The 21236-nt window shown below is 33.5% G+C and overlaps 1 pseudogene across 1 annotated transcript; it reads right to left on the bottom strand.

The window, feature by feature from the left end:
- Positions 1 to 8048: 8048 nt before the first annotated feature.
- Positions 8049 to 8895, bottom strand: LOC145803843 (protein STRUBBELIG-RECEPTOR FAMILY 6 pseudogene; annotated as a pseudogene). Its single transcript, XR_014345575.1, has 2 exons — positions 8759 to 8895; positions 8049 to 8324 (listed from the first exon to the last, which is right to left on the bottom strand). The product of XR_014345575.1 is annotated as a protein STRUBBELIG-RECEPTOR FAMILY 6 pseudogene (transcript).
- Between the last annotated feature and the right edge of the window lie 12341 nt (positions 8896 to 21236).

Below are 21236 nucleotides of genomic sequence, written 5' to 3'. Positions count from 1 at the left end.
ACCTAATCATCATGCATTGTCTACAACAATCTCGACTATCCTCCACCGATAGCCCAAAGCAGTTATTTCTAAAACAGAAAATAAATGCACAAATGGATATTCAATCAACATTTCATTTCCTCATTTCTCACCAATTAATTATCCCAATTAATTAAACAATGTAATTAGGCCATTTTCCATAATTACCATTTCAACCCTTAGGTCCCATTTTCATCAATGATTCAACAATCATTCTATTTTTCTATGCCAAACATGCATCTAGGTTTATTATGAATAAAACTCCAACTTTTGTAAAATTACACAAAAGCCCCAAACTTTCACAAAATTACCAAACCAAACCCAACATCTCAAAATACCAAAATTTAAAGACAAAACCCATAGAGAGGAGTAGGATATCCCTACCTTGAAGTTTTAGCCAAAAAGGAGATGAAGACTCCAAGATCAACTTGCTCCAAATCCAAACTTTTTCAGATTGAATCGAAGCTCTCAACGCCCTCTATCTTTTTAACAAAGGCCCTAGGCTAGATTCTCACCTTAGGGAGATCAAATCTTAGAGAGAGTGCAAGTTTAGAGAGAGAGGGTGTCGGATTTAGGGTTTGCTCAAAGAAAAGAAGTGAAAAAGTGATGTTTTAGACGCTGCTGTCCGCTGATATAAAACACTCTCGCTCGAGCGAAGGATTTGTCGCTCGAGCGACCAGACACAGAAAACTCTCGCTCGAGCCAAGAAGTTCTCGATCGAGCGAAGAAAAACCCAGACCGCTCGAGCCACGAAAAGCTCGCTCGAGCCAGAAACTACAACTCTCAGGTCCAGAACCGGGGCAACACTACTCTCGCTCGAGCGACAGACTCCTCGCTCGAGCGAAGGACCAAAAATCTGGGCAGCAACACTAGGCTCCCAAACACAACCAACCTGTAACAAACCTGCCCAACACATCCCATACTCAATATACAAAGTAAAAAGGATGCAAACAAGATAATAAACAACATCCAACATCCACGGACACATGTCCGGATCACTGTACAACAAGGGTAAACCCGGGATCGCTATAAAAAGTGCTGGGCGAGTGCATTCTGCGCTCGAGCGGGCGGTTGGCCGCTCGAGCGGAAGTCTGTGAGTGGCCGCTCGAGCGGGGTGTTTTACGCTTGAGCGGAGACCTGGGTTAAAGTCCCGATATTGTGACTTTTCAAATCACTTTTTCACTTTCTCTTCTCTCTCTTACTTTTCCAAAATCACCATTGTTGAGCCTCTCACTCTAAACTCTACCTTCTCTCTAGGTTTTGATCTAGTAGGAGTGATTTACTCACCTTTGGCCTTTACAAAAAAGTTGTTGATCGTCGAGGGCTTCATTTTAATCTGAAAATCTCGGGTTTTGGAGCACGTTGGGTTTTGTCGTCTTCTCCTTTGGGACTCCGAATTTGAGGTAGGGATATCCTACTCCTCTCTATGGGTTTTGTCTTTAAATTTTGGTATTTTGAGATGTTGGGCTTGGTTTGGTAATTTTGTGAAAGTTTGGGGCTTTTGTGTAATTTTACAAAAGTTGGGGTTTTATTCATAATAAACCTAGATGCATGTTTGGCATGAAAAAAATGGAATGATTGTTGAATCATTGATGAAAATGGGACCTAAGGGTTGAAATGTTAATTATGGGAATTGACCTAATTACATTGTTTAATTAATTGGGATAATTAATTGAGAAGAATGAAGAAATGAAATGTTGATTGAATATCCATTTGTGCATTTATTTTCTGTTTTAGAAATAACTGCTTTGGGCTATCGGTGGAGGATAGTCGAGATTGTTGTAGACAATGCATGATGATTAGGTAAACGGAAACTAATCAATGAAATGTGTCATGGAACTTGACGGTTGATAGAATACATTAATTGTATGTATTGGGTGATTGTATATAGAACCAATGTGTTTATATACGTTATGTGTAGAGGAGGAGATAGGGGATGTACTCCGCGGTTTAGGGGAAGATAGGGGATGTACCTCTAAACCGGATAAGTATTGGGAGGAGATAGGGGATGAACTCCGTAGACACAGCTCATATGCTTGTCTAGAGAAGTGAAGATAAAGCTCATATGCTTATCTTTGTGAAGTGTGGATACAGCTTATATGCTTGTCTGTGAATGTGGGATATTGTTGTTATACATATCTGTTGAGAATGTAGATATAGCTTTTATGCTTATCTGAATGTGAGATATAGTTTTTATACATATCTGTGGAAATGATGATAGAGCTAGCATGCTTATCTGTTGAAAAAGAAAAAATGAAAGGTAACTTAGACTCATAAGTTGTAAGACATAAATATGTGATTTATGTGATTGTATCAGAGTTGACCATCTATCAATTGCTAATATTTTAGTCATTGTCCATGGTTGGTTTAGTGTATTTCTACTGGGCTGTGGCTCACCCTATATGGGAATATCATTTTCAGGTACAGGAAGCATGCCACCTCCAAGGATATAGCTGGGAGGCTAGTGGCGGACATACTTTTGTCGCTTAACTTTTGATGTATTACATGTAACTTCAAGCCTAGGGCTTAATGTGTAAACGAGTTAGTACTCTTTGTTGTAACCAAGTGTTAACTTGGAAAGCTGTAAGCTCGTAGGGCATTTTGTCATGATGTTAACATGTAATACTTAAGTAATGGAACTCTAATGAATAAAAGAATGTGATTAGTTTATATGTAAACGCATGTCTTATCTGATGGGTTTATTGTTGTTATTTTGAGGGCGTTACAGTGTAGAGGGAGAGAGAACTCGTAACTTGGGTTTTGGAATCTGAAAGTGTATGAAAAACTGATCTGAAACACGCTGCTGCCTATTTAAACCTGTCAGGCTCGCTCGAGCGAAGACTTGGTTGCTCGAGCGACAAGACACACGAAAACCTCACTTGAGCGAAGAAAAGCTCGCTCGAGCCAAGAATGCAATGCTCCAGGTCTGCAACCCTGGAGCACGCTCGAGCGACAGAATGCTCGCTCGAGCAAGGAACTCGAAAACATACACCTCGCTCGCTCGAGCGAAGAAAAACTCGCTCGAGCGAATAAGCACTGCCCTCAGGTCTATACCAGACGCAGTCGCTCGCTCGAGCGAAGAAAATCTGGATCGAGCCAGAGGACACAAAAACAAACCTCGCTCGAGCGACCAAATCCTGGCTCGAGCGACCAACCCAAAAACTGGACAGCAACACTTGGTTTACGAACCCGACCAACCTGAAACAAACCTGCCCAACACATCCTATAACTCCAAATGAGAAAATAAAGGACGACAACAACAAATATACAATGACTGAATAAACGGAACCCAAGTCCGGATACAATAATCAAAAGGGAAAAGACCGGGGTCGCTATAAATTTAAAAGCATGCATTTATGACTACGAGAATGAGCATGAATTAATTGAAGCTTAGAATTCTTTGATTGATAAATACAACTTGCAACAGAATGAGTGGATGAAAAGAACTTGGAGAAAAAAATAGCAGTGGGCGCACATGTGTATGAAGTGGGTATTTGCCGGAGGAATGCGAAGCACACAACTTAGTGAAAGTCTGAATAGAACATTAAGGGGATATTTGAAAAGGTGATCGTAACATTGTTCAATTCTTTACTCACTTCAATCGGATTGTTGTAGTAAACGGTATAAGGAAGTTTCTGCAATATATGATTCTAGACAAAAGTTGCCTAGAATGTGGTATAAAGATCGAGTTTCTAACATGAACAAAAAAATGTGTCTAGTTTCTAATGAGGGCACGTATCCCATCTCAAAAATCTTAGATATTTGGTACGTGATGCGATAACAATATCCTCACCTTCCTATTGTTGACCTTCATAATGAAACATATACTTTTGATGATTAGTGTGACCTCCTCCCTATGTAAGGTACATATATCATCATATCATATCAGTCTTTTTGTTTGTACAGAAATCAATCACCAAATCGAATTTAATTATTTTAAATGAATGTGAGATTTATAAAATATGAAACTCATATTAAATGAGAGAATTATATCCAATTCTGAAATCAGTTTGTGTATTCTTATACATTTTCACATGATATAATTAGCCTCACTTCACAATTTAGGAAATGATTTACAGAACAAGTAATGAGGGTATTTCTTGCGTTCACAGTGGCGAATGTCAACCAATATTTGTAGTTCGAATACTCCATTGTGTATCTACATTAGTTGAAACAGATAATAAAGAAGGTTAAAAAGTTTGTAATTTCATATTGATATCTCATTTTTCAAATGTAAAAGTAAGTTTATTTATTTATTTATTTATTGTCAATCAATAAGAGATTATATACAATACGAAGAGAATTACATTTGAATAATCATAGTCCAATAACAACCAACCCAACAAAGAGATGCTACAATCAGAAGGGAAAAAAAAAGCCCAACAACAAAGTTGAGAGATGAGAAATAATAGCAATGCTATGGACCTAGAAAATTTTACCTATAAAAATATTTATAAAAATCATTGTGGTTGAAATTTATTTCAATGATAGGTCTTACTATATAAAAATTGAATTTGGACCACCCATCATTTTTCAGTCTAAATTTCTAGACAATTTTTTTGAATTCCTAGAAATAAATAACACCGCAAAAAGTCTCAAAATTGGAGAAAAAATGATGAGTTAATTAAACTAAGACTCTTTTAACTATTAGTGAATATTACTTTACCTTCCTCATCTACAAACCTGTACATGTTGATCTCCTGAATTATTAAAAAAAAAAAAAAAAACACTCTTTTGGAGGTGTTTTGGAGGGGTGAAAGTGATATATTTTTATAATTGACTCAAAATGTACAATTTTATAGATGAAGGGATAAAGTAATAGTCATTAATAGTTGAGAGGGTCTTGTGTAAATAACCCACAAATATCAATTATTGAGCTTCCAAATAGAAGTGTACAGGGGTGGCCAATTGAAGCCAATTGAGCCACCCCACTTGGTTCAATTGTACCAATTATCTCCTTACATTTATAGTCAAATTGCAATGTCGATCTTTTGTAAGTAGTCGATTTTATGAATTGACGGAAAATGCCTGACACGAAAAAACCAAAATGTGTTACATGGCCATTTCCCATCAGTCCATGTAATGACAATTTACAAAAAAAATGAAAATAAAAAAATGAAGCAATTATTCAATAATATAGGTGGCACTGACGTGGCATTTCCATAAGCGACATTGAATAATTTGTTTAAAATATTACATTAGAACTTGATGGTAGTAGTGTAATAATTTTTAAGTTAAGAATAATCTAAAATTGAGAGGATTAATTAGGTAGTAAGAAGGTACTAACCCTGATACTTGACCATCAACAAACCATGGTTTCCAGTCACTTGATTTAGGTAAATGAAGAGATTTTATCCATGCTAATGTACCCATGTGTGGAATAAGCATGTCGTGATCACTGCTGTGTGAAGAAAAATTGTGTGCTTATAAAACAAAAAAGAAAAAGAAAAAAAGTTAGCATTGGTCAAAAGCTCATGCATATGTATTTACAATGTTTGTTTAGGACATGTCATTGAAATTGAATAAATAAAAATATGTAGTTCTCTGTCTGGCAAAAAATTAGTGTCCAAATTAATAATTTACTTGGACATGACATCCTTGTAAAGGGGATTATTGAATCCTAAGAGGGGGTATCAAATACAAACTATGAATTACGAAGAGATTTGAAGTAATTGATTCAATTACAAAATATATAAATTTAACTTTGTACCCTTACATCTTACATTCGATCCCACCTTGTCTTTGACTTTTTAATTTTCTCAATCCGCCTCCAAATTTTGAATCAAATTGCAATTTAGCCCGTTTTTAAGATGTAGTTTTGAAAACTAACAGAGAACAACCATGTAATAATATTAATTACAATTAGCACTCATGCACTTTTACACAAAAATCCACTTTAGTCCATTCACTTTAGTCATTAGCACCTTGCACTTTTATTGAAATTATACTTTACTATCTCCACTTTAGTGCCTCTCAATTTTTAAAACAACATTATAAGATTGAATCCAATTGCAACTTACCTCGAAATCTATGGGTTAATTGGGACAATTAAGAAGTCGAGAGGCAAGTGAGATTGAGCGTAAAGTACAGGGGTGTTAAGTGAAATTTGCCCTTATAAAATTGAGAAGATTATCTCAATATCTTCTTATAATCTTGAATCAATCCAAATGTGAAATAGAATATACAATTCAAAAAGATTGAAAATCTAAAGAAATGTTATCTAATCTAGTCCGCTCAAATAAACCTGGCCTTAAATTGTGTTTGGATCTTGAATTTAAGACGGTTATAATTCAATCATACAACAAGATATGAAATGTTAAAAAAAAAAAAGAAAAAAAGAAAAAAAAGGAGAGGTTATATTTCCTGTATATGAGAGCTCAAGTATCTTGATTTGTAAGATTCTTATGATAATCGATGGTACTTTGGATATCATTTGTATAAGATAAGCTCATATTGCATCTTACCCACTGTTTGATTGTTCCCTAATTGTCAACATAAAAATATTTATTAATAAAATTTGTCTCAAAAAACAATTATTCATTGAATTAGTGTACATAGTAATGCTAAGTGCACTCAACATTAATACTATTAATTAATGTACTTACCTCTTGAATATGAAGAGCTTTTTGGACAGTTTCATCGTTCGCCCAAAAGTAAGAGAGCAAATAATCTTGATTCTACGAAACAACAAAAGTGGTTAAACATGTTTGTCTGTATGTCATTGTGAGAGGGAAATTTAGAGAAAATAATAATAACAATAATAATAATAATAATAATAAGGAATGAATTTCTCTCCAGTTAGTAAAATTGATTAATTGGACCACCAGTCGTCTCATTGTGAGTCCAGCCTCGGCCCACCTTAGTGATCTAAACTTTGTCAGTCCTCCAAGCTGATCATCCACACAATAAATCAAGTTGATCAAAGAAATTGAATTGCATTTGTCTTAAAACAAATACAATGCTTTGGGAATAGACTATCTATATTTTTACGACAAATGTAATCCGATTGTGTGACTCTTGATGCCCAATCAATCTGATTTTTTGTTTGGATAATCATCTATTTGTTATTTGATTTTGTTATTTGATTTATTAATTTACCATTATCAATCTTATTCGTTATTTGATTTTGTTCAAACTTTCTTCTATTTGTAAGTAACAACACAAAAAGAAACAATGGTGTTGATAATGGTAAGTTTTGGTAAGGTGAATTGAAATTTTAGAGTGAGAAAGAAAAAGATAAAATAATTGAAATTTGGGGAAGAAGATAAGAGATTTGAATCTAAATAATACATATAAGTAATTAGGGTGTGCCATGAAAAAAAAAGATATTTTATTTTAGGATTTAATATGTGTTTTCCTTATTAATAAATGTAAATTAGCATATAATATGAATTAAAATTTCTAAAATTTAATTAGGTGTACTCAATTATTTTTTAAGTGCAAATAGAATCACCAAAAAAAATGGTTGTCATTTTCATAATTAGGACAAGTAATAATGCATTTAAGGAGTTGGGCCATAAAAAAAATGAAAAAAGTTTATAAAAAAAAGTGGCTGTTGTTGTGGGAGACACGCCACCAAGAAGGGGCAGCCACCAGATATCAAGTGTTAAAAAAAAAAAAAACACAAAAAAATGGTTGTCATATTGAGAACGGCCCAGCAGATATGGACCTGAGGAGCACCGGCCGGCCCGCAATCCATCCACCGGCAAGAGCGGGAGGTAAACCTGTAACCTGCTTCCAGCAATTCTTCCACTTGTAAACCTGTAACCTGCTTCTAGCAATTCTTCAAAGCCCAACTCCTACCTTAGGATGGGCGGGCCAGCAAATAACCCCATCAGGGACAGCCTGCTGGACTAGACCAACTTCCAACCACTTTAATACCCTCACTTGAGTGATAGGCTTGCGTTACCAAGCCCGGCGATATCAACCTGTTTGGTGGCTCTTTAAATGGAACAAAACTATGTTCTAATATTTCGATGTGGGAATAGAACAAGTTAAGATGTCAACTGCTCTCCAATCTCTCTTTCAACTTACTCTTGTGCACGTGCAGTCCCTAAAGCAATCTTGACACGTTTTTTCCAGGTCAATGGCTTGCTAAATTCATCTGAGAGATGGAGGAAGTCATAAAGAGAACCATTTTTATGGAACTCATATACCAGCAGGTGCTGTCCATGCTCTGAACAATAACCAACAAGCTCTGTTATATTTGGATGCCGCAACCGGGATATGTCTGAAACTATATCCATAAAATCTTCAGACAAGTGATTTGGAAGAGCAGATGAATTTATTTTCTTCACAGCAAGAACCTGTAATATCATCAAAACACATAAAAGGTGAAATCATTAAACAAATGATTTGACCACTGGGTGAAAAATGAGGAAAGGTCAAAGAAACCCAAAAAAATGGTTCATTCAAACTGTTTTTGTTCAGATGCCCATCAGGAATTGTGGACAATAAAGAAATAAGGGAAGGGGCATTGTATAGTATTATGGAAGCCACTCTGGTGAATTTATTTTCCTTTTTTTCTCCTCTTGGTCTTCAAAATTAACAATTCAAGTAGTACAAGCAAAGCATGTGCATGTTTGACATAGATGTTTCTTAATGAATGATGATCCCTACAGCTAAACACTCTTCCCTACTTCAAAATTTCCATGTTGCAGGAACATAATTATCTGTCATAAATAAATATACTATTCACCAACAGATTAAGAAATTGTAAGCATTAAACTCAAGAGAGTACCTTTCCGTCATCAAACTGAGCCCGATAAACACATCCAATGGACCCCTCGCCGACAAGAGTTTCAACACTAAAGCTGTCTGTAGCCATCTGCAGGTCTGCTATTTAATATGATATAGCATTTACTGGAGGTGTATGGACTTGGGAATAATGGGAACAATGGATTTCCTTGAGAAATCATCTTCATCAAATGATTTGTAACGATCAATAGGTGGAGGTCTTAGGTTTATTGAGGCTGAAGTTTCAAATGTTTTTGTGATGACTGTGGATGGAGTTTGAATGGCTGCAAAAATGATGCCACAGAGTTAAAAATACCAAAAAAAAATTAGAATTCAGTACATTTTTTGTATTCTTGTGTATTTATTAATTTTTTAAAATATTTTTATTTTTTAGATACATCTAAGTGAGGTGTATCTAAAAAAATATAAAAAAAAAATGTTTAAAATTTTAAAAATATTCACTAAGAACAAAAAAAATTTAAAAAATAAAAAACTCAATTTCTAAAAAATTGAATTCAGAAAATTCCAAACCAAACATAGGTATTATTTTTTTGTCTTTAATTAGAATTGATCCCTTGATCTTAATTAGTTGTCGAAAAATGCTTGGTACTCCTTTTTTTTGAAGACCCCCGTGACCCCATTTGGATCTCAATCATTGTTGTTAATTGTCTGCGATAAAAATTAATTTTCTCACCTCCCAATTAGACATTTATAAACGTGAATAATTAAGCTAACTCAATTAATTGTTCTCAATTTGAGGATTGTGCCTTAGCCAAATGATTACTTTTCTTTTTACTGTCCGAATGTAAAATATTTATTTTGTCCCCAAAAAAAAAAAATTGCTTATATTTAGTTAACAATTTTTTTATCGTCTATTTTAACTATTTAATTTAACAAATTGATTAACAATAAATTGATAGTGTAAGAACAAACATACATCAAATTGATAATTGATGAACAAAATACACAAAATCATGAACATCTATCTTTAGAATAAATAGTGAAATTAATCCTTTTAGAAAATTATAAGATGCCAAATGCAATTTGATTTTTTTTTTTTTTTTTTTTTTTTTTGAAGTGAAACTTTGTTTTGGCTGTGAAAAAAATCATAAGTTGTAAAGTGTAATTTTAAACGAAGTATTTTCAGATTGAAATGTAATTTTAAAGAGTTTTTTCTTTTATCTAAATAATACCCTAAACACAAAAATTAATAATTGTAATTCAATATTTATGTGAATACTTACATCACCTTTGATGGATTGTTTCAAAAAATAGTTTTGATTATTGTTCTCATTCGTTATTTGATTTTGCTCACACTTTCTTCTATTGGTAAGTTTTGGTAAGGTGAATTGGAATTTTAGAGTGAGAAAGAAAAAGATAAAATAATTGAAATTTGGGAAAGAAGATAAGAGGCTTGAATCTAAAGAATACATATAAGTAATTAGGGTGTGCCATGAAAAAAAAGATATTTTATTTTAGGATTTAATATGTGTTTTCTTTATTAGTAAATTTAAATTAACATACAATATGAATTAAAATTTCAAAAATTTAATTAGATGTATTCAATTATTTTTTAAGTGCAAATAGAATCACCAAAAAAAATGGTTGTCATTTTCGTAATTAGGAAAAGTAATAATGCATTTAGGGAGTTGGGCCATAAAAAAATGTAAAAAGTTTATAAAAAATAAAATAAAATAAAATAAAAAGTGGCTGTTATTGAGAGAGACTTGCCACCAAGAAGGGTAAGTGACCAGATATTATTGGCCCAAGGAAAGGAAAATGTAAATCAGATGTTGGGCCCAAGTGTTAAAAAACACACACACACACACACAAAAAAGTGGTTATCATATTGAGAACGGCCCAGCAGACATGGACCTGAGGAGCACCGGCCGGCCCGTAATCCATCCACAGACAAGAGCGGGAGGTATTCACCGCTTTGTAAATTACTCAGTGAATTCCCAATAAATTCTCAGCTAATTACTCAGCCATCCTTCCACCTGTAAATTAACTAACTTGGCGTTGTGTCCTTCTACCTGTAAATTAACTAACCTGGTGTTGTGCCATCCTAGATCTCTTAGCAATCCTTTCACCTGGTTAACCAACCTGTTGTTGTGCCATCCTAGATCTCTCAGCAATCCTTTCACCTGGTTAACCAACCTGTTGTTGTGTCCCTTTCACCTGTAAATTAACTAGATCCCTCAGCAATCCTTTCACTTGGTTAACCAACCTGTTGTTGTGTCCCTTCCACCTGTAAATTAACTAGATCCCTCAGCAATCCTTTCACCTGGTTAACCAACCTGTCGTTGTGTCCCTTCCACCTGTAAATTAACTAACGTTGTCCCTCAGCAATCCTTTCACCTGGTTAACCAACCTGTCGTTGTGTCCCTTCCACCTGTAAATTAACTAACGTTGTGCCCTCCTCTCTAGGAACCGAGATCCCTCAAGCCTTCGCCCAAGGCCCCTCGCCCAACTCCTTACTTGGAATGGGCGGGCCAGCAAATAACTCCATCAGGTACAGCCTGCTGGTCCAGACCAACTTCCAACCACTTTGATGCCCTCACTTGAGTCACAGGATCGCGTTACCAAGCCCAGCAATATTAACCTCTTTGGTGGCTCTTTAAATAGGACAAAACTATGTTCTAATATCTCGATGTGGGAATAGAACAAGTTAAGAGAGCATTCCCCATCGTTGCTCTTATCAAACCCTAACAAAACCCTTTTGCAAAATTAGAGGAACTAAAATAAGATATAAAAGAAAATATAGGAATCAGCACTGGTGTAATAAATAGGTGCATTAGGCCTCTTTCTTTCACCATTTGACACAATTTAAACATTGAAGATTAAATTGAAATTTTATTCATTAGGCACCAAATTGACAATTTAAACACTAAAAATCAAAATGACACAAAACTCATACTTTAGGAACCAAAAATATAATTAACCCTACAAAAAAACCCTTGCTTTCATCATTGCTTTGCCAAATACCTCATCCTTGGGATTATGCTTTTACACAAAAGATTATTTTACTCTTTATCATAATTAACCTCACTTCATATCTTACAATTATAAATACAATGTGATCTTTATATGTGCTTTTGCAGTCGACTAACGCTGTGTTTGGTTGGAGAATTTTGGGATGGATTTGGAAAGGGAAAGGGAAAAGATGTGTGAAACTATGTGAAATGTAGGTATATTTTATTCACATTTCACCTACCTTTTCCATTTCCTTTTCCAAATCCCTCCTCAAATCCCCCAACCAAACACAGCATAAACGAAGTTGCTATGGTGAATATATGAATATAGATCCAAACAATGCAGAATGTCTATATTATCTTCAAATTGCCTCTGAGGTAACTAGGTTTTCACTTATTTCATGTTGGGTTAATTAAACTTTCATCTCCTAAACTATCGTCCTTTTTTCTATTTCATTATTGAACTATAATTTCATCTACTTAATTTCTATAGTCTCTAAAGTCAATTCATATGATCCAGTTCGAGATGCCAGTCCAAATCAATAACAGTCAAAGTCTAACTTAATGGGCAAAAATATAATTTTACAATTTAAACAAATTAAATCATACCACCAAACACTCATCAAATGCTCTAAGGTTTAATTTGTTCAAAATAATAAGAAAAATGAAGGTTTGGTCATATGATTTAAGTTATTCAAATTCTATAATGATCTAATTACCCGTCAAATTAGGTTTTAACAATTACTGATATATATAATTTTCTTCAATTAAAATTGAAATTAGAAAGTTGAAGGACTATATAGATAAAATTAATAATTTAGAGATGAAATAAAAAATAATAATAATAATTTAAGAAATAAAAGTAAAAGGGTTAATTATTTTTTTAGTCTCCAAAGTATGCATCTCATCCTATTTTAGTCTTTGATGTCTTAAATGTGTCAATTTGGTCCTTAATGTATTACTTTTGTTACGAAATGGTTCCTATCTCTATTTTCGTCTACAATTTATAACAAAATTAAGGGTATTTTCGTCAAACCATATTTAAAAATCAGCAAAACGAGAAGAAATACTCCCCCAAAGAATGTGATTTGTTTTTATTTCGGTCCCCGATATTTTTAATCGTGTCAATTTAGTCCCTAACTTATTTAGTGTCATAGGTGGTTTGACGAAATGGCCTTACTTCCATTATCAATTGTACAGGGAGGAGGTAGGGTCCATTTAGTGACAAAATTAATAAGTTAGAGACTAAATTGATACATTTGAAACATTAAGGATCAAAATGACATAAGACGCTTAGATTAGAGACCATTTGTGTAATTAATCCGAAGTAAACTTAGCCCTTTAATGTTTAAAAAGTTTTAGGCATTGAAGTTGATTAAATTGTTTGTAAATTTTTGTAGTGCATTGATAAAATAAATCATGCTCATATATTGGAACCGAATTGGCATCGATTTTCACCAAGATCAACCTTATTAAAATGGAACCTAAACTCAATCAAAGAAGAAAATCCAACAGATTTCATCCTTTCTCAACCTCAACCTTAACTCTTAGGAAAGAGGTGCCGGGTATGTCCCTTCTATCTTGAAACTTTGATATGTGCACCGAATTACTGTATAAAAAAAGTCTTTTTTCTTATATAATAATTCAGTACACATAATTATTTATTTGTCTGTTGGAAGTCGCTTATGTCAGTAAAAACCAATTGGATTGCCTAGTTGTCTCATTGTGGGCCCAATTGGAGTTCAACTTGATGATTTGAACTGTTCATTTTATAAGTAAAATACAAAAAATGTACTGAATTCTCATTTTTTTTTTTTTGGTATTTTTAACTCTATGGCATCATTTTTGAAGCGATTCAAACTCCATCCACAGTTATCACAAAAACACTTGAAACTTCTGCCTCAATAAACCTAAGACCTCCACCTATTGATCGTCACAAATCATTTGATGAAGATGATTTCTCAAGGAAACCCATTGTTCCCATTGTTCCCAAGAAAGTCCATACACCTCCAGTAAATGCTATATCATATTAAATAGCAGACCTGAGATGGCTACAGACAGCTTTAGTGTTGAAACTCTTGTCGGCGAGGGGTCCATTGGATGTGTTTATCAGGCTCAGTTTGATGACGGAAAGGTACACTCCATATTTTAGTTAAATTTTTTTGGCCGTGTTATGATGCTGTATTTCAGAATAAGGAAAAAAAAAGAGCGGCGTTTTTCAAAAAAACGCCACTAAATGACGTCATCATGATGTCATACGTTATTTTGGGACGGAAATGGCAGTGGCGTTAAAGTTTTTTGTGGCATTTTTTAAAATGCCGTCTAATGTTTTTAGCGGCGTTTTAAAAATGTTGTAGTTATTACGGTGGCCGTATTAGTGACAAAAATATTAGACGTCGCTATAACTTATGACGGCGTTTTCTGGTTTATAGCCGCTAAAAATCAATTTTCGTGCAATGATCACCTCTATTCCATGATAAGATTGAGGGAGGGATGATCAACCCAGAGCGTACCCTATTGCCATTCTCAAAGAGCAATAGAAAGTTTCTAATCAATCTCTTTAATATTAATGTATATTTGAAGTTTGAAGCAATAGCATATGAACTTTTTAAAGGAAAAGTTGACCATTCTAAAAAACAAAAATAAATAAATAATCAACGTAGTGCATAAATTATACATGTCATGTATCTAAACATATAGCAAGATACAATAAAATGCACCTATAAAAAAATGTAATTATTTATCATGAGATATTGATGCTCTGTACACAATAAAAAAAATCCAACAAACATTAAGGACAACAAGCAAGCAATGCACAAGTTCATCAAATACAACCATATTACAAATGACAATAAAATAAATGTTAAGCAAATTGAACTATTTTGCCTCACAAGGTATGGGTATAGAAAGGGGAAAAGACCACCACAGATATTAATACTGCATCTATGTTGTGTCAACAAGTATTGAAAGATTATTAGTCAAGTAAATCAAACCTGTGCTTTTGAATCCTCTGGACCAGGGGTAGAAGAAGTAAGATTTCCTGACAAACAAGATGCTGGTTTTGAGGGCAACTCCTCATCAAGAGATTCAGAATACATATCTGCATGTCCACCATCCACCTCAGCATCATTAATTGAACTTTTACCGTTGATGTTATGAATCCGCATATGAGAAACTAAAGACTTCTGTTCTGCAGGATCTTTCTTTCCAAGGTTGATCTCCACCTGAGATAGGTTAAATTGCTCTTCCCCAAAGGAATCAATACTATTACGATAGGTGCGGCGAGAGGATTGAGATTTCTTATTGTTGGATCTTATTTTTTCGGATGAACAATCTTCTTTCTTATTGGAATTTCTCCTGATTGCCTTATTTTTACCCCGATTCATGGCTTCTCCAGTCATCAAATAACTGTCCTGGTCAAGAGTTTCACATTGCATGTTTGTTTTAGGGCCACCAAAGCTAATACATGAAGTAGCAAAAGATCTCAATCTGGATGAAATTCTGATACTATCCTTCCAACCATCCCTACGACTAATATCCAAAGGACTATCCCACTCAGCAATTTCATTATTGCTAACAAATCTGTCACTGGATCCATCCAAACCAGTCATTGGATAAAAATTCTCTGGCCTGCTGGCCTTACCAACTGCTCCAACATTCTGATACCTTTGGGACATCTTCCACCTCTCTGAGAGTCTCTTCTTGGCCTCCCTACTTACAAATGACTCAGTCGAAAGCAATGATGAAGGTCTAGGTCGGTTACTCCAGTGAAAGGACTTTCTGAGAGTCGATATTGTCAATTCTGATTCACTTCCAGACACATTATATGAGCTCTCTTCCCTAGCATATCCCTTAAGTATGGAGGGCAAATCCATCGGCTCACCGCGTAAACTTCCTCTCATTTTCCTAGTAATCTCCTTAGCTTTTTGTTTGGGCTCTCTAGGCTTGGGCCTCATGTAACGCCCTCAAAAAAAAACCCATTAATTATATGTATCATCAGCATGCAATGTTAGAGAGGAAACATTTCATTATAATATTCATCAGAGTCTTACTAAATAAAAGCATTACATGTAACCTCAAATTAAATGCCCTACAGGCTTACATCTTTCCAAGCCAACACTTGGACAACGAAGTATGAGTTCTAACTCAAACCCAAATAAAGCCCTAGGCTTGAGTGTTTACATGTACTAACAAATAAAAACAAACAACTGAAAATAGTCTTCAAAATCCAAGTCCCTTCCAAGCTAAGTCCTTGGAGGTAGCTTATCACCTGAACCTGAAAATGATGTTCCCATATAGGGTGAGCCACAGCCCAGTAGAAATATACTAAACCAAATATAAGCAATGAATAAAGCAATAGCATTCAATAGATGGTTAACCAAGATAATCAATTACAACATTATCCAGTCTCATGACACTATTGTCAATGACACGTTCCACTTTCCAACATTATCAATATGGCTCAGAACCTGGCCAAACTTACAACAGTGAATCATATATATCATATTCACATTCTTCCAACGTCAACAAACAAATGAGACTCAAGCTCAAATCAAAACACTTCATACTTCCAGTTTGATACACATTTTAGTGCTGTATCAATAAAAACACTTCAATATAAATAAGCACACATAAAAGTGATGCTAATGGAGTCCATCCCCTATCTCCTCCCAAACAAAATCCGGTTTAGAGGTCCATCCCCTATCTTCCCCTAAACCGTGGAGTACATCCTCTATCTCCTCCCACACAAAACAATGTATGTAAACACATAACATATAACACACAATCAATACACATAATGTCTGTATTAATTCAGCAGTCAAAATGAATGACTCAACCAATGTGATTAGTTTCAGTTATCCCTAATCCACATGCAATGTCTACAACAATCACGACTATCCTCCACCGATAGCCCAAAACAGTTATTTCTAGATTTGGAAATAAACATATCAACAATTCAATAGGCAAGTGATTTAAATTATCCATCTACACCATTTAATCAATGAATTCCTCAATTTCATGAATTTAACCAAATTCCCCAATTCCCTTAAATTAATTATACAAATTAATTAATTAATACAACTAGGGTTTTTCCCAAAATTATCAAAGTAACCCCAACATATCAATATACCAAAACTTAGAAAAAAAACCTATAAAATGGAGTAGGAAATCCCTACCTCGAAGAAAACAACCCAAATGGAGAAGACAGAGATGAATACCCAAATACCAATGTGCTCCAAATCGCCAAATGTTCAGATTAAATGAAAGCCCTCGACTCCCTCTATCTTTTTAATAAAGCAACTAGGGTAGAAACACACTCTAAATAGATCAAACCTAAGAGAGAAGGTGAGTAGGGAGAGAGAGAAGTCGGACCTAGGGTTCGGAATCAAAAAGAAGATGAAAAAGACTGATCAAAACCCGCTGCTGCGTATATAAACTGGACAGGCTCGCTCGAGCGAAGACTTGGTCGCTCGAGCGACCAGAAACAAGAAATCCTCGCTCGAGCAAAGAAAAGCTCGCTCGAGCCAAGAATGCAATGCTACAGGTCCATACTGGACACAATCTCTCGCTCGAGCGACCAAACCCCAGCTCGAGCGAAGAACCAAAATTCTGGACAGCAACACTTGGTTTCTAAACCCAACCAACCTGAAACAAACCTGCCTAACACATCCTATAACTCCAAATAAGAAAATATGGGACAACAACAACAATTATATAATGACAGAATCTACGGAACCTAAGTCTGGATACAATAATCAAATGGGAAAAGACCGGGGTCGCTATACCTCAAAAAACCTGCATCATCATTAGATGAGTTTTCCTTAACCCAATGTCCTCCCTCTATCAATGGTTAAAATTACAGGAGACAATATGTATTTTAACTAAATATCAGGGAATGTATTCCTAATTTATTTGTCAATTTTTAAGTAGATGTGAATTACTTTATTTATTTATTTAACTTTTGCGGAGAGGCTCACATCTTTGTTTGAAAATGAATTAAAAAGAAAGTGAAATTGAAATCACATTGCACAAAGTCGAGAAAAAAAAGTAATCAAGCAAACGGTGTTGTTTGTTGTCACAGCATGATGCTATGACAGCACCATCCCCGAATTCCGTAGACTCAAACAGAAACTACCAAACTAAAAACAAATTAAAACACAGAAACTACACTTAGCTATGTAAACACAAAAACACAGAAACAAATTAAAACACAGAAACACAAAAACTCCACCTTTTCCCTTATGACCTTCCTTTCTCCCGAAAGCCTTCTTAGGGTCTGGGAGTGAGTCTAGACCCATGAGTCTTGCGACTACTCCTGGGGTCTTGCCTTGGGTGGTGACTTGGGTGGTGGTGGTGGTGGTTGGGATGTCGGTGGTGGTGGTTGGGATGTCAGTGGTGGGCTCGGATGGGAGGCTGTCGATGCAGAGTAGGCAGCGGAGGATGCCGGAGAAACGCTTGAACTTGGAATTCTGTGCGGCCATGTTTGACACAAAGAGAGAGAGAGAGAGAGAGAGAGAGAGAGAGAGATAGAGAATGGAAAGGCAAAAGCTGTGTGTTTTGAAAGAGAATTAATTGTTATTTTAAGAATTATTAGGTAAAATATGAATCAACTTGCTTAGGTAAAATATGATTTCCATAATTTCAATATAGAGGAAGAAGTGATCCGCGCCTAATTTACATAATTTCAATGATTTTTATTTTAAGAATTATTAGGTAAAATATTTATATAAAAAATTAAGATGGTTAGACATTAATTGTTATATATTTAAATTAAATTTATATTATAAAAAATAGATAATTATTTTTAAAATTATATTTGTCGTCTATTTTTTTTTAAACAAATATGCTTTAAATATATAGCTACTAATATTGAATTATCTTAATTTTTTATATGAATATTTTAATTGAAGAGTTTTAAAAAATGAACAGTTCAAATCATCAGAATCGATTCTAAAATAGACCTACTAAATCCAAACGCTCTCTCAAATTAAATAACAACTTAAAAAAAAGCCAAATCCTTTCTAATACCGTGACACGGCTTATGTGTTAATTATAAACCAAACCAAACCAAACCAAGCCTTAAGTCCCATCAAATGGGGTCGGCTACATGAATCATTCTTCTCCACGTGGCCCTATCAAAGGCCATTTCGTTAGTCAAATTAAATAGATCCATATCTCTATTTACAACGCTAACCAACGTTAGTCTAGGCTTACCCCATCCCCTAACACTTCCATCTACCGTTATAACATTGCATCTCTTTGCTACTGCCTTTGTTGGTCTCCGTTGAATATGACTAAATCATCTCAATCGATTTTCTCTCAACTTATCTTCTACCGGTGCTACTCCTATCCATTCCCGAATATACTCATTTCTAATTCTATCTTGTATGTGTTAATTATATGTACAAAAAAACAAAAAAAAGTTATAGATAAAACATGTTGAGTTATTTTTTTTAGGTAGTTAAATAAATGAATAAATTATGAATACACATCCGAGATTTATTTAAAATATGAATTATTTCACGTGATTTTAAAAATTATATCATGTCCCTTGAAGTTTTTTATTTCATAACAAATGGTCATTTTACCAATAAATCAAGTCACAACTATTATTGATGTCAACATTATATTTCAATAAATAATTCAACCAATTTTATTATTAAATGGTAGAGCATTTAGAAATTTTATTTTTTACGATGATTATTTCTTACTCATTAAGTTTTTAAAATTTATTTAATTATTTCCTTTTCAAAAATCAATATGACCAATTTTTAAAATTCATATATTTTTATTCTAAAATAGTGAAATATTAGAACTATGTCATTTTTTTTATAACAAAGCATAATTTTAATTATTAATTGTTAATACAACAATTTTAATTTATTTATACTATATGTTATAGTAAAGGAATATTTGAAACAAAACACTTAAACTTATATATAAAATTTTATTTACGAGAGACAAAATATAAAAAATTTAAATATAATTATCGTATTTTTAATAAATTATATATTATTTTATTCCATGCATAGCACGGGTGATATGCTAGTTCCATCACAATGCAATTCATGTTATCTCTATATGTAAATAATTTATTTTGTAAAATTTATCGAACAAATCATTCGTGTAAACGATTAAATTAATAGAGTATTGGTAGATGATAAAATCATATTATTATTATATAATTTAAGTAAAAGTGTTGTAGCCTCTTTGAAGTTGAGAGTCTCAACCCAATTTTTTCAATTTTTTTGAATTTTATAACACTTAAAATACACATGTCATTCTATGATTAGCTCAAAATATAATTTATATAAATTAAGGTAATTTTTAAATCTTCTAAATCATTACCAAAATTTATAAGTATTGCTTCCTTAAATTTTGAGATTATTATTCCTAGAATTACCTTATTCTAACTGGAATCATAATCTACATGATTGTACATACCAAACTTCAAAGACTTCTATAATTATATTTAAAAAGTTTAGCAAATATAACAATGGGAAGAGAGCGGCATATTAGGTCCTTAATTTTCTTTTTCTTTTTTCTTCTTTAAAACACAATCACAACATAATTCTTTAAGTATATGGGGAAAAAAAATAGAAATACAAAAAAAATTATTCACAGATTTTAGTTTGCAAAACAAGCGAATTATGCAAATTAAATTATGAATATGATCCACATATTTTAAATGACGCATGGATATTCATATTCTCTATTTAATATGAGTTGTTGTTGGGTTATTTTAGCCAATTTCTTTGTATATATCTTTTTTTTTTAATAAAGTTTTTTTATACTTATTTTTGTATAAATGAAAAAAATGCAAAATACAAAAATATTATTTTTATAGCCGGCGAAATCTAGCTCTAGCACAACAAGAGCACCAAGCTCTCTCCTAAAGATAAAACAAAAGTGATGATAATCTTGGGTTTGACATCCTTCTTATAATGACGTAAGGGAATCCTAAGGAATTTTTAGTACAATGTAAGAGGAATCGAAAAGAGTTTTTACTATCAATATAAGAGAATTTACTTAGAAGTTTTACCGATCATGTGGCTATTTGAAAATCAAAGTATGTATGCGTATATTTTTTTTCTTAGTTTAAGTATTTTTTTAAGGGAAGACCAATTAATGGAGTACATTTCTTTAGATTGGAAAAAAAAATTATAAAATGGAAGAGACGTGGAATTTTTGTAACTTTATGTCTACATAAATTTGGAAATAGTAGGAGTAATTGATTAAGAGTCACAAAATTTAAAATTAAGAGTCAAAATTGATTAAATTAAAAGTGTAGAGAGCGAAATGGTATAACAGATAAAATGTAGGGACTACTAATATAATTTGTTTCTGTTTTGTTAATCTCTTACTCATAATTTAACTTAATTTTAATTTTTTTCCCCTGTTGTTTAGTGGCCTGTTATATTCGGCAACTATTGCAAAAAACTTTGAACGTATGAAATAAATGTAATGATATTTCATCATCAAACAATTTTTATTATTACTTTTGGTTTA

Source organism: Camellia sinensis, chromosome 12 (genome assembly GCF_055761805.1).
Source record: "Camellia sinensis isolate YWXY chromosome 12, ASM5576180v1, whole genome shotgun sequence".
In the NCBI taxonomy this organism is placed as follows: Eukaryota; Viridiplantae; Streptophyta; class Magnoliopsida; order Ericales; family Theaceae; genus Camellia; species Camellia sinensis.
This window is presented reverse-complemented; position numbering and strand designations above follow the sequence as displayed.